Raw genomic sequence first — 15,377 nt, 5'->3', positions numbered from 1 at the left:
TAGGTTTAGTGGTAGGGTTAGTGTAGCGGGATTTATTATACAGTTTGCACATTAGAAAAAACATTATTATGCCTATGGAGAGTGACCGTACACCACATATCCAAGTGTGTGTGTGTGTGTGTGTGTGTGTGTGTGTGTGTGTGTGTGTGTGTGTGTGGGTGCCCTTGTTTATATTACATTGTGGGGACCAAATGTCCCCATAAGAATAGTAAAACCTGAGATCACCTACATTGTGGGGACCAGCCAGTGGTCCCCACTTTTCAAAAGGCTTATAAATCACACAGGATGAGTTGTTTTGAGAAAGTAAAAATGCAGAATGTTTCCTGTGATGGGTAGGTTTAGGGGTAGGGTTAGTGTAAGGGGACAGAATATACAGTTTGTACGGTATAAAAACCATTACGTCTATGGAGAGTCCCCACAAAGATAGTGAACCAGACATGTGTGTGTGTGTGTGGGTGTGTTTTGTGTGTGTCTGTGTGTGTGTGTGTGTGTGTGTGTGTGTGTGTGTGTGTGTGTGTGTGTGTGTGTGTGTGTGTGTGTGTGTGTGTGTGTGTGTGTTGTGGGTGTGTGTATGTGTGTGTGTGTGTGTGTGTGTGTGTGTGCGTGTGAGAGAGAGATTGTGTGTAAGTGTGAAAGAGTGCAAGAGTGAGTTTTGTGTTTCTACTCCTGCCATTCCCACACAAAGTTGCAATTCTTAAATGTGATCTAACAAAGGTAAAGATAAAATATTAACCATATATGCTGTTTATATTGCTTGTAATTGGGATGAAGTAAACATCTGTTGAGTATTTTAATGTAACATTTTTGATTGTGTTGAATTAAAAACCCAAAAATGCAGCGGGTCCACCAGACCCACGAACACTGGCTGAGTAACAAAAATATGAACACCACACAAGATGGCTAGCCCTTTGATGCGGCCACCGAATGAAACGAAAAGCTGCTCCGTTTGCCTAAAAGCAGTTGAGCGCTTCACATAAATCCTTAATGCCCTCACCGGGCAGAGGAAGTTAACCTCGGCCTCACTGACTACGTTTACATGCAGCCAATAACCCGTTCAAAACCGGGATATTAGCAATAACCCGGTCGCGCACGGCCATGTAAACACCGGCAAAAACCCGAATATGCTCATATCCCGTTTTTTAAAAACCCGGATATGATCCCTGGGGTACCCCTTTTCTAACCCGAATATTTGGTCATGTAAACGCGTACCGGCATATCCCCATCAAAAGGAACATTGATTTGTGTTCTAAGAATGTTCTATTCGCAAGGAATCTTGGTCTTTTGAGGAGAGACGGCGCATACAGAAACCCGCGTGCAGTATACCGGAAGTAAACAAGAAGTAGAGGTAAACATGGCGAGACGCAGCACAGCACCACACTTTTGGAGCGAGGAGGAAAGCGCAAACAAACGCGATCGCTATCTGCCCCGAACTATTCATTATCCGCGTGCTGCTGCTGTTGTTGTTGTCTTTGGATACAGGAAGAAGAATCGGAAATGACGCATATTGCATCTTAAAGTTGTCCGTACGTCCAGACGCTAACCGTGCGTCGCCAATTACATCGGGATATTATTGCCAATTGATTACAAATTCCATGTATACAGGAGTAACTCTCTCTGCTCACGCATGTTAACGGGTTATTCCGAATGTTTCAGAAACCCAAATAGTGACCTTAACCCGACCATAACCCGGATATTGACAGCTTGTAAACGTAGTCAGTGTCAGATGCAGGGAGGGCTGAAAGGGAGATAACTTAAGCTCTAAAGGGAGTCGCAATCACTTTTGGGACGTAACCGTGCCTTGGTTTGAGGATGACCTTAGAGTCATTAGGCCCAAATTACAAGCACGTAGCGCTTACTGAGAGCTCGTGCAGGTCGCCCACCCATTTTCCTGAAGCTAATGCCAGCAGAAAAGCGGTTTTGAATGACAGGTATTTTAGCTCCACCGCATGTAATGGTTCAAGTGGTTCGCCTTTCATGGCATCAAGGACCGTGGAAAGGTCCCAAACCAGAACCGAGGGTGGCCGAGGAGGATTCAGCCTCCTAGCACCCCTGAGAAAACGGATTATGAGGTTGTTCTTTCCCAGTGACTGGCCATTTACAGGTTTTGTGAACACTGCTATGGCTGTTTATATATATGTAATATATTTATATATATATTTTAAAATTGGAATTTCTCTGAAATTAAAAATCTTTGTGAACTTTTGGGATATTGTTTCCTCGCCACGGCCAAACCATTCGAGATATCAAAAATCCGTCCGCAATTTAGCATCCTCAATGTCTTGACTTCATGCTGACCGAGTTTGGTGGCAATTGAAAGAATTGCCTAGGAGGATTATTTCAAATACCAGAGCAAGCGTTCTCCAAACAACCCATAATAGCCGACTTCCTGTTGGGCTGGCGTAAAACTTGACAAGGGAAAGTTGTTCGGCCCGATGAGATCTGTATGTGTACTGAGTTTCATATTAATTCATGCAAGCGTGTCTGATCTATAGACCAAGTTTTCAGACCCCATTCAAGGCTGAAAAATCCCCCCACCCCCTCCTCACACACACACTTCGCCCTTTCAGGGCTTGGGCCCTAATAATGGTCTGTCCCGGAAAAAAATTCGCCTGTCAATGACGCAATATCCGCGTTATCCCTGGTTTCCGCTCGTAGTACCCTATGCGTAGTACTCGATAGTACTGCCATAGTAACCATGGCGACAGACGTGGACAACTGCATAGTGCAATGTCAAGCTGCATGCTGTTGTTGTTTCGTTCAAACATTATGGACCATGGCAAGCAGACTTTGAAGGAGAACTAAAACGAGGACCATTATCAGTGTGGCGTTTTCGAGAGCGCCGTGTCCGTGACAAACTTCGACTTGATAAAGACGCCGCTCTAACATGTACTTTATTAGACAGGTGAGCAAAAGTACATAAAACTAATCAACAATGTTATATAGCTCAACGTGATGAAATGTTAGAATATGATCTGTGTGTTATTCTAATGTTGATCTCGCTCACTGCTAGTCTCATACAGACAAACTATAACACACAGAATAACTTTCAACACACTCAAATGTAGTTTAGTGTGATAGTGTAGAGCAAGTGAAACAGCGCTGCGTTACCTCACAAGTTCAGTTCGTCTAATAAACTGACCCGTGTGAGTTGTATTTCTGCACTTGCGGGTAGGCTAGTTCGGTAGAATGAAATGTCCTTATTCCTTTAAATCCGTGAGACTCGTGTGGCGCTGATAATTTATCTGTCTCTTATTAGCACTCGCGCATCATACCTCAGCCATGATAAAAACATTAAAGTATTCACGCATCCATAAACATTATTAGATCCATCGGCTTGACGACAAGTTCCATAATTGAGCAGGAAATTTTGCGCCATCAACCTTCGCCTTTGTGATTGTAAGAGGTTAGCGACCCCTAGCGGCGAAAAAAAACAAACATATTGTATCTTTAACTGGGGCCCAGCCAGTTTTGGTCTCAGTTTCCAACATGGCTAGCCAAGATGAAATGAACACTGCTCAGCAGTGGCGTAGGTTTGATTTTGAAATTGGTGGGGACGGGGACATCAATATATACATATATTTTAAGTTTTGATCGAAATTATAATGTCCCTAGTGTCCCTACTAAATTCTACCCCCCTGCTGCTCAGTGTGCTCAATATATCAGGACACTACATCATTACACAGGCTTCCGGACAACATTACTATAAGAGAACAGTGGCTAGTGTTTATTTATTCAGAAATAACACAGCAATTTAGTTTGACCTTAACCTTCTGTTCTGCACAGTTCACAAGTGACTGCTTCCTCAATCAGACACAGCTCAATGCTGGTTTATCAAAGAAGCAAAAAAATAAATAAAACTACAGTTCAAAGTTTTACAAGTTTACCTCGGGCGTCAATTGCAGCATGTTCTCTCGTTCCAGCACGATCTCATGAAAGTGTTTATCTATACGACGAATATTATTTCTCGTGCCATACGGCAAAAATAGTTGCATATGATACGCACTTTATGACATGTAATACGCACGCACTCCACACCCCTAATCCTACCCAAGGGTTTTCAGTGCGTAGCATATGCACGCAAAAAACAAACATTTTTGGCGTATAAATGCTACGAGAAATAACATGTGGTATAGGTATTCACTTTCATGAAATTGTGTTGCTCATTCTGTGGGCATTCTTGCACATTTACCACACCTTTTACAGAAAAAAGTTACATTTTAAACTAAATTGTAGCTTGTCAACTTACTGTATCAGTAGGAAAGCAATAGTTATAGCTTACTGTATTCTGTGTCTTTCTGCCAATGTTACATATTATAAAGCAGTTAAGTGTTTCAAAATCAGTGTATAACTAGCTATTAACGTACATATTTTGGAGATTTAAATCGAATTTGACCAAAAAAGTCTGAGTTTGTTTACAGTTTAAATTAGCGTTAACGTTAAATCTTCGTGGAGCATTGATGCAATGGTAATTATAATACTATTACAATAACTCAGAAAGTAAGGAGGTGGTTGTTTGTCTCCCGTAGTCGCCGATTCGGGGTATGAGTCCGGCTCGATCATATAAGACCGAATAACATTTCCCTCAGCAGTGTGCATCATTACAGGTGTTTTATTTACCTTACTCATGATGAGCCACAACAGGGTACAGCACACATGACCCCAGTTACCTATGGTTGGCCTGGCCGTTTGTCACTCATTAAACAACAGACAAATCAGAAGAGAGGCTCATGAATATTAATTAGACAGGCCAAAATCGACCTGTTCTTGGCAGAGCTCCTGAGAAAGGAGCTGTAAAAATATATTGAGATAGTTTTTGGTACTTATAACGCAAATATATATTCTTAAGGACATCAACACCTAAAATAACACTTCAGAAAGGTGTACAATTTGTGACCTTTCTTTAAATAAAAAATGACAAGATCTGGCTACATTGTTGTGTCACCTTCCTGTCCAATTTATTACCACGCTGACTTCTTTCGCCTTCTTTTCTTCAAAATTTTGTAAGCTCTGGTGAGAACGGACACATGCAGAAATAATGATCGTTTGAAAAGCAGCCTAACCACTTACATTACTGTTACGCCCCGTCTAGGGTAAAGGACTTAACATGAAAACAAAAAACAAAAAAACAATGCGGTTTCTTTTTTGGAAAAGTGAATGAAACAGTATTTATTGAGTTTTAACAGGTTTATGATACCATGGGATTTTACCTCAGGAACCGACAAGGCCGAGGTGGCGGGGGATCAGTCATGTCATAAGCCTATACATGTTTTTAATGCCTAGATAGGTTTTATAGTCCTATATTTATTTAGATGTCAAAAATAGACCATTCATATGTGAAACCCTTTTATTTATTTTTTATAAAACAGTGATGGAATTCTAAGTTCATGCTTACAGAAGGCCATTTTGTTAGAAAAGGAAAATGCAAAAGGGGAAATAAATGAATGTAATAAAAAATAAATGTTTATGATGTGTCAAAAAACGCTGATCATTTTAATTTGCATGGCAAATATATTTGTATAGCCTATTCTTATAGTCAAACGACTAAGCTCTATATGTAGCACAACAACAAAAAAACGGTTTGTAATTTTGTATTCTCCTGTTCCTTGTTGATCTGAAACAACCTTGACAACGAGCCACTTAAAAAAAGGAGTTGTTTTTTATTCTTGAGTTGTTTTAATGTGTAGAGTTTTTAACATCTGTCTGACAACTACATGAGCTTGGTTTTATAACCTGTAGGCTCCTCATTGTGGATTTGGTCATGAAAAATATATATTAATAAAATAAATCAAGCCACAATAGTCTGTGTGTGACTCAAGCATGATCAAGGACAAGATATTGTCACACATATTGAAAAGTCAAATATGAAAAGTTTCAAAAGGTTTTTATGAGCTAAATGTTAACAACAACATTTAAAAAAATCATTATTTGACATGAAATATTATGTTATTCATCAATCATATTGTTACATCCCTTAGATATTTATTTATGTATTATTTATTTATTTATTTATTTTAAGTTTGGCTAGGAGTAAAGGGAGTATAACATCATTAAATAAAGATGTGTGTGTAACTCAAAATGAAGGTCAGGGCAATAATAGAAAAGGATCAAGTCAAAACTCCACTCAGAGTGTTTTTTTTTTTTTTTTTTTTTTTTGCAGTTGCAGTGCAGTAGCCTGGGTTTCCCCATACTGCCTTGCTCGCAGTGCGATTTTATTCAAATGAGACTTGGTCTGGCGTTAGCTAGGTTAGCAGTGCAGTGCCAAAAGTGAAAAGGTGAAGAAGAAAAAAAAATATTACAATATTTACACAGGAACAAATAACACAAATAACAATACAAAAACAAGGTGGGAAGTCAAGTCTTTATTTACATAATGCTTTTTTTATTTTTTATTTATTTTATTTATAAGTTTATTTGTATAGGGGCAGTACAAAAAAACATGATCCCAGTCAAAACTGGAAAATATGTATGTAGCGCCCCCTACCCTCTTCTTTGATGGGCGGAGCACCGGGTTCTAATAATGTGTCTCTCGACTTAACTAATTTACTTCCTTCCTGTTTTCCCCCCTGATCACTCTACTTGAATGAAGATGTTAAGTGATTATCTTTCTGAGAAACTATTATATAAAATCACAAAAAGGTAAGTTCTTGTCAATTAACAAATGATTTTATTTAACAAAACAGATGAAATAATAAAATATTGTAAATAAAAATAAAATAGTTAAATGAAATTCTTAAATGTCTGTTGTGTATTTCCTTTCACACAAAATCACCTTTTGATCCTCTTAGATCAGAAAATTCCAATATAATACTCAGATATCAATATTCAATTTTGTATCCTCAAAAAATCTGTAATATAATCCCCTTTGGATCTATAATACAATCTCAAAATCAAATGCAGAATACACTCAGTGTAAATCAATGAGCAAATTAGACAACAAATACGTAATGTGGGCCCACACACACTCTTAGTTTCAATAACCCCAACCTGTTGCAGGCCTGTGTCGTTGCTTGAGAACGGTGTGGCCGTGAAAACCAACAAATGGCCTCTTCGCTCTAAAGAGCTAAATAAACAAACAAGTGTACCTGTGTCTTCCCGTTTCGACACGCGCGCTGTCCACCGATCACGTTAGACACTCCCGTATGCGTCTGCAATCCCGCGATGCCAGAGGAATTCTAAACCACGAGGGGATTTAGAACGCTATCTGGTTCCTCATACTGTAGTCTTCTTCCTCGGAACGATTAATAAACTCAGATCCCGCGAGTAGATTTTACTCGACGTAAAAGAAAAGATTACAGTGCGCACAGCAGCAGTAACAAGTCTGTTTAAACTTTTAGTCAAAGGATAACAAATGAAACGAATAACAGAAACGCTCTTTAACACTTTCTGTATACTAAATATACTCTTTGACGACTTAGTCAGCCGTTATTTGGGTATATTTTCTCTCAGAATCACCAGGAAAAAATGCGACATCACTTTCCGATCTGCCTCCATCTCTCTCTCCCCTTCCCTCTACCAATCAGAAACATCAATACCCGCATATGGGCGGGAACAAGTAAACCAATGTCCAATCACAAATAAAAACATACACGCTGATCAAACCCACATGTTGAGAGAGTACACCTCACATAAACTTTACCGTAATCTGTATAACATTAGTTCAAGTGAAATGCTGCACAAATATATAACCACATAACGTTTGACTGTTCAACCCTTGAAGGTCAGAAACATTTACATATTAAAAATTATGCATTTAGGAGATAATAAATAACCCTAGCTGGGCTACACTCTCCCCCTCCTAATGTTCTCATGTCCCCATGAGTTTCCCTGTCCCCTACATATGCTGTTAAGGAGATCTAACCAATCAGCGACAAACTTATTGGTTACGTCAGCAAAGGACGTTAGGTGGCAAGTTAGAAACTTCCCGAACAGTTAGAAAGCAGAGTCAAGAGAAGAACACGCCTCGTATCTTCCATTTTCCTGTATCTTAATCTTCAGAGTTTACCTGCTGTGTGTGCGTTTATGACAAAATGTAAGTCTATTTACTTATTCATGCTCTTTGGTATAGTTATCTGTCGTGTTACAGTTTGATTAATGTAAACTATCGAGTTGTTTATCTATTTAGTGTCTACTGCATTCACCTCATACTGACTGCCGCAAATATAACATATATAGAAAGTAATTTGTTATTTAAGTTATTTACTGGCTTTATTCCTTGCTTGTGATTACTTTAATTACTGTGAAGTTTATAGAATTTGTTGTATTTCCGTAACCCTGCCGATATATGATGATTACTCAGCGTTTCTCAGAGACACGGAGAATTCGCGATCCTCATTATATGTGCTTCATGCGACATCTAGCGGTTCATTTCGGTAGTGCAGTACGAACCCTGATAATTGTATTGGATGTAGAAAGACATGTATATTATTATTATTATTATTATGTATGAATACTGTGATTACTTTATTATAATTTGTTATAATACTTTGTTTAATTACACAATTGTAATGTTGTTCATTTGTTTATTTCAGACCACACACATACACACTAGTAAAGTAAAGATGAGGAGACTCTGAATCCTGTGATGTGTTTTGATTGACACCCTGAGGCGAGCACAATCACCTAATCAGCACATTAGACAAAACTCCTTTACAAAGTGGTCCTTCGAGCCGGAGGTGTGCTTACCACAGAGACAGGATGTCAGAGCAGCCTTTCTACCAGAGTGTGCGCCCACGACATACAACCCAGCCTCCAGTTTATCTCAGAGACTATGAAGTCCAATATCCTATGCAGCATTCACCTGCGCCTGAAGGTTTACTACAACAAAGTGCAAGGACATACCAGTCTGAGATATTACCTCCTGACTCTCCGCTTTCAAGTTCACATGATTACAGCACTGGAGCAACAGCTGGAGCCACGATTACTCCCTATTCCAGAATGACTGCTAGCAGACAACCTGACAGACGGTGGCCAACCGCACCACAATATGAAAGTGATGAAGAGGAGGAGCAGGAGGATGAGGCTTCAATCACAGCTGTTAGACACAGGTTGGAGGTTCAAGACTTAAAACAAGAGAACAAGCAACTGCGTAAAGCTCAGCTGGTCCTTAAAGAGGAAATTCTGCAGTTACAAAATCTTCACAAAGGTATGCAAGATTTAATTATACAGCAGCAGTCAGCTTCAATAACTCCACAACCACCAGAGCATACAAACCAGACTCCAGTGCCATTACCCAGAACCATACATAGACCACCTCAGATACCAGCACCGAGTCCAGCTCCCCGCACTCCACAACCTACTCCACGCAGAGTTCAAGTACAACCCAGAGGGAGTCCCTTTAAGCCTGGTGCTGACATTTACACATATAAATCAAGTCCACAGCCTGCCACTGTTCATAATCTGCCATATTCTTCTCCCACGGGGAGGCCTCATAGCACTATATGCCCAGAGACATCCTACAGGGGCCCACAACCGACAATTCCATGTTTCACACGTCGTGACCCTAGCGAGTTCGCTCGTTTAAAGCTAGCCCTGGACAATCTACTTCCCAATGATGCGACTGAGCTCTTTAAGTATCAAGTCCTTCTAGATCACTTGAAGTTTGAAGAAGCACGCCTAATTGCTGACTCATTTCTCAATTCCCCTTGGCCATACACAGACACTATGACTGCACTTACTGACAGATTTGGAAGACCTCACCAGTTGGCGCTAACTAAAATATCAGCAGTCATGGATGCCCCTGATGTTCAGCCTGGAGATTTGGCCAGTTTTGATAGGTTTGCCCTTCAAATACAAGCTCTTGTGGGTCTCCTGAGGACATTGGGTCCTGAAGGTAATGTGGAGTTACAGTGTGGGTCACATGTAGTCCGTCTGCTCACTAAACTCCCTCCAGATTTACGTGCATCATTCAGACGACACATGCCTTATCAATCTGGTGTAGTCTACACTTTACTGGACCTGGCTGAGTGGCTCAAGTTTGAATCCTGGTGCCAAGACTGTGATGATTTAACTTCAAGAAAGGAGCAAAGACGTAAAACGGCGCAGCAAAGATCAGGCTCTGTAGTTAAGTCCAGATTTGCCACTGTTCTTCATGGAGCTGATCAAACCCCTAACACAGCTACACAGGTACTGTCATCCTTCAAGCCAACCAAGACAGCACAGAGACCGGAACAAAGCAAAGTGTTGTGCCCATACTGTGACAGTACAGAGCATTTCCTAAGCCAGTGTCCCACCTTCCAGAAATTCAGTAAAGAGGAGATGATAAAATGGATTAAAGACAACAACCGTTGCTGGAAATGTGGACGGTCACATTTAGCAAAAAATTGCACCCTGAGAAAGCCCTGCCGCCTGTGTAATGGGAAGCACCTTCAAATCCTTCACGAAGTTAACGACCGGTCTCAGACAGAGGGTACCTGCCTAGTGAGTTCCACAAATGAGTCCCTGTACCTGGACAGGCCTAAAAGTTCCAAACATGTTCTGCTGAAAGTGGTTCCTGTTGTCTTACAACACAAGAATCAAACCCTAAACACCTATGCAGTACTTGACGATGGATCTGAAAGAACCATGCTACTTCCAGCTGCAGCTCAGAAACTAGGGCTTAAGGGACAGACTGAGGATCTTGCATTAAGAACAATTCGACAAGATGTTAAGAAACTTCATGGGGCCTCCGTTTCCTTTAGTGTATGCTCAATGTCACAGCCAGAAAAGAGCTACCAGATTCAGAACGCATTTACCTCTGAGCACTTAAGTTTGGCCGAGCACTCTTACCCCACTAAAATGCTCCAGCAGAAATACTGGCACCTAAAAGGCATCCCGTTGCAGCCCATTCTCAAAGCGCATCCTCTCCTTCTAATAGGTGCAGATCATCCTCATCTGATTACCCCTATTGAGCCGGTTCGCCTTGGCCCACCTGGAGGTCCAGCGGCAATTAGAACTAGACTGGGTTGGGTGTTACAAGGACCAACACGCCTTCTACAGCAACAGTTTCAGCCTCAGCAATGCCTGCACCTCTCCGTCACTCCTCAAATGGAAGAACTTTTCCGGAATGTTGAGAGACTTTGGCAAGGAGATACCATTCCCCACAAGAATGAAAGACTAGTCACACGATCCAAACAAGATCAGAAAGCAATGGACTTGCTACAAGTTAAAACCACCAGAGTGATGGTAGATGGAGTGATGCGCTATGCCACACCCCTGTTGCGCAAGGCTGACATGCCTCACCTCAATGCCTCCAAAGACTCTGTCATGCCTAACCTGAGAAACACAGAGCGGCGGTTAACTAAAGACCCTGTAAAGGCATCTGCATACAAAGAAGAGATCAAAAGGCTGGAGGAAAGCAATTATGTGGTTAAACTTAAAACAGACTCTGTGATTGATGAGGAAGAATCATGGTTTATTCCCCATCACATGGTTCATCATAACGGCAAAAACAGAGTGGTGTTCAACTGCTCCTTTGAATACAAGGGGCATAACCTCAACAACCACCTCCTTGCCGGACCTGCACTAGGCCCTTCCCTTTTGGGGGTTCTGTTACGTTTCAGGGAGCATACTGTCGCAGTGAGCGGAGACATAAAAGGTATGTTTCATCAGGTCCGCCTACTGCCTGAAGACAGAAACCTACTCCGCTTTGTCTGGCGTGATCTTGAAACAAATACCCCCCCCAGCATTTATGAGTGGCAAGTGCTTCCCTTTGGCACAACTTGCAGCCCTTGCTGTGCCATCTATGCCTTACAGCGTCATGCTTTAGATAACACCAAGCCAAATGACTCCCTCAGATCAGCAGTCGAAAGGAACTTTTACGTAGACAACTGCCTAAAGAGCGTAATGTTCCCAGATGAGGCCAAGCAATTAGTGGATGGGTTACGAGAACTTCTTGCCAGGGGTGGCTTTGAAATCCGTCAATGGGCTGCCAACATGCCAAATGTCATTGATCATCTACCTAAAGAGGCTCGTTCAGACAGCACTGAGCTTTGGCTGTCACATGACAAAGTTGAACCACAAGAATCCACTCTTGGATTAAGATGGAACTATGACTCAGACATCCTTGGATATAAACACCGCCCGGTACCAGAAACCACACCCACAATGCGTCACATTTATAAGGTGACAGCAAGCCAGTATGATCCTCTGGGATATATTCTCCCTTTCACCACCCGTGCAAAAATCCTGATCCAACAGCTGTGGAACAAACAAAGAGATTGGGATGACCCTATGTTGCCAACAGACCTATTGAAAGCCTGGAACGGGTGGGAGAATGAGCTCCCTTGTCTTTCTGAGGTTACCATTCCACGGTGCTATGTCTCAGCAGATATGGACCAACCCAGTGTTACACGACAAATTCATATCTTTTGTGATGCCTCAGAACAGGCATACGGCTCTGTGTCATACCTGAGAACTGAGGACAAAGAAGGCCGAATTCAGCTTGCATTCTTGATGGCCAGATCCAAAGTTGCCCCCAAACGGAAACAAACTATCCCTAGACTAGAGCTGTGTGCAGCACTTATTGGTGCTCAATTGGCGAAGCTGCTAGAAACCGAACTTACAATAGAAATAAGCCAAGTGGTCCTGTGGTCTGATTCCACCACAGTCCTTTCCTGGTTGAAATCAGAGTCTTGTAGCTTTAAAGTCTTCGTAGGGACTAGGATTTCAGAAATCCAAGACCTTGCTGATCAGCATGAATGGCGTTACGTAGATTCTCTCCGAAACCCTGCAGATGACCTCACAAGGGGTCGCAGCCTAAAAGAACTTGCATCACCAAATAGATGGAGTCAAGGCCCACCATTCTTACTACAGGCTGAATCAGAGTGGCCAGCTATGCCAGTTCTTAAACCTCCTGAGGATGAATTGGAGAAGAGAAAGAGTGTATTCTGCGGTGTTACCAGAGTATCAAACCCCTTGAACCCCAGTGAGTACAGTACATGGAAGGACCTTGTTGAAGCCACAGTCCAGCACAGTCAAAGTGACCCAAACCAACCCAGTCCAGCTACGGCTAAAGACTACATGAAGGCAGAATGCCTCATCTTCCAGAATATCCAACGTGACAGCTTTTCAGAGGAATATGAACGATTGAAAGCTGGTAAGCCTGTATACACTACGAGCCGTTTACTCACTTTATCACCAGAGTTTGATGGAGTCAGTCAGCTTATACGAGTTGGAGGACGTCTACGTCGTGCTGAAGGTCTAGAACTCCAGGCAATTCACCCAATAGTTCTGGATCCTCACCATCCAGCAACCAAACTGCTCATACAGGACTATGACAGTAAGCTCTGTCACCCAGGAACAGAACGAGTATTTGCTGAAATGAGGAGAAATGTGTGGATACTGAGAGGTCGTGAAGCAATTCGCAAATTCCAGCACAACTGCATAGAATGTCGCAAGTGGAAGGCCAAAGCTGAGGTCCCTAAAATGGCTGATCTACCCCCAGCCCGTCTAAGACTTCACAAACCTCCTTTCTACAGCACTGGGATGGACTGTTTTGGTCCCTTCCAAATAAAAGTAGGACGACGCTGTGAAAAAAGATGGGGTATAATATTCAAGTGTTTGACCACTCGATGTGTACACATTGAGCTCCTCACATCCATAGACACAGATTCCTTCCTTATGTCTCTGAGGAGATTTATTGCACGTCGAGGCACCCCATCTGAACTGCTTTCTGACCAGGGCACCAATTTCCAGGGTGGAGAGAGAGAATTAAGAGAAGCTTTAACAAACTGTAGCCCAGAGCTTCAACAACATCTTGCCAAACAAAAAATCACCTTCCTCTTCAACCCTCCTAGTGCTCCCCACTTTGGTGGCATCTGGGAGAGGGAAATCCGATCCCTCAAAAATGCCCTCCGTACAGTAGTAGGTTCACAACCAGTGACAGAGGAAGTGCTTCAAACAGTGCTTATTGAGATAGAGGGAATTCTCAATAGCAAGCCCCTAGGATATGTCTCCTCCAATGTAGCTGACCTGGATCCAGTCACCCCAAATCTCCTGCTCATGGGGCGGCCAGACAGCTCTCTACCTCAAGTGATGTACCCCGCTACTGAGCTCATAGGACGACGTAGATGGAGACAGAGTCAAGTCCTCACTGATCATTTCTGGTCAAGCTTTATGAGGCACTACTTGCCTAACCTTCAGTTACGACAGAAATGGCATGCAGAAACTAAACCCATTACGGTCGGATCTGTTGCAATGTTGGTTGACCCTCAGCTACCCCGTGCCCTTTGGTTAATTGGGAGAGTAGTCAGGACATTCCCTGGGGCAGATGGACATGTAAGGTCTGTAGAAATCAACGTTAAAGGCAGGTTATATACGCGACCTGTTGCCCGTCTCATTCCTTTACCAGAGATTACTGACACTAAGTAACTTAAATGCAGGAACAAATATGCCCCTGCATATTTGGGGGCGGCGATGTTAAGGAGATCTAACCAATCAGCGACAAACTTATTGGTTACGTCAGCAAAGGACGTTAGGTGGCAAGTTAGAAACTTCCCGAACAGTTAGAAAGCAGAGTCAAGAGAAGAACACGCCTCGTATCTTCCATTTTCCTGTATCTTAATCTTCAGAGTTTACCTGCTGTGTGTGCGTTTATGACAAAATGTAAGTCTATTTACTTATTCATGCTCTTTGGTATAGTTATCTGTCGTGTTACAGTTTGATTAATGTAAACTATCGAGTTGTTTATCTATTTAGTGTCTACTGCATTCACCTCATACTGACTGCCGCAAATATAACATATATAGAAAGTAATTTGTTATTTAAGTTATTTACTGGCTTTATTCCTTGCTTGTGATTACTTTAATTACTGTGAAGTTTATAGAATTTGTTGTATTTCCGTAACCCTGCCGATATATGATGATTACTCAGCGTTTCTCAGAGACACGGAGAATTCGCGATCCTCATTATATGTGCTTCATGCGACATCTAGCGGTTCATTTCGGTAGTGCAGTACGAACCCTGATAATTGTATTGGATGTAGAAAGACATGTATATTATTATTATTATTATTATGTATGAATACTGTGATTACTTTATTATAATTTGTTATAATACTTTGTTTAATTACACAATTGTAATGTTGTTCATTTGTTTATTTCAGACCACACACATACACACTAGTAAAGTAAAGATGAGGAGACTCTGAATCCTGTGATGTGTTTTGATTGACACCCTGAGGCGAGCACAATCACCTAATCAGCACATTAGACAAAACTCCTTTACATATGCAATAGAGCTTTGGGTTTGTAGTCAGTACACCAACTAGCACATAAATCACATTTGGCTAAGGGATGACACCATACTGTGCTACATGAACTTTGTCTGGAAGGATTTTGAACAGTTACCACCATACCCCTATACGCTAGTGTTAAGGGCCTATCTGTGGATTTCCCCAGTTC

Source organism: Scardinius erythrophthalmus, assembly GCF_964197995.2.
Source record: "Scardinius erythrophthalmus genome assembly, chromosome: 2".
Classification (NCBI taxonomy): domain Eukaryota; kingdom Metazoa; phylum Chordata; class Actinopteri; order Cypriniformes; family Leuciscidae; genus Scardinius; species Scardinius erythrophthalmus.
Note: the sequence above shows the minus strand (reverse complement) of the source record.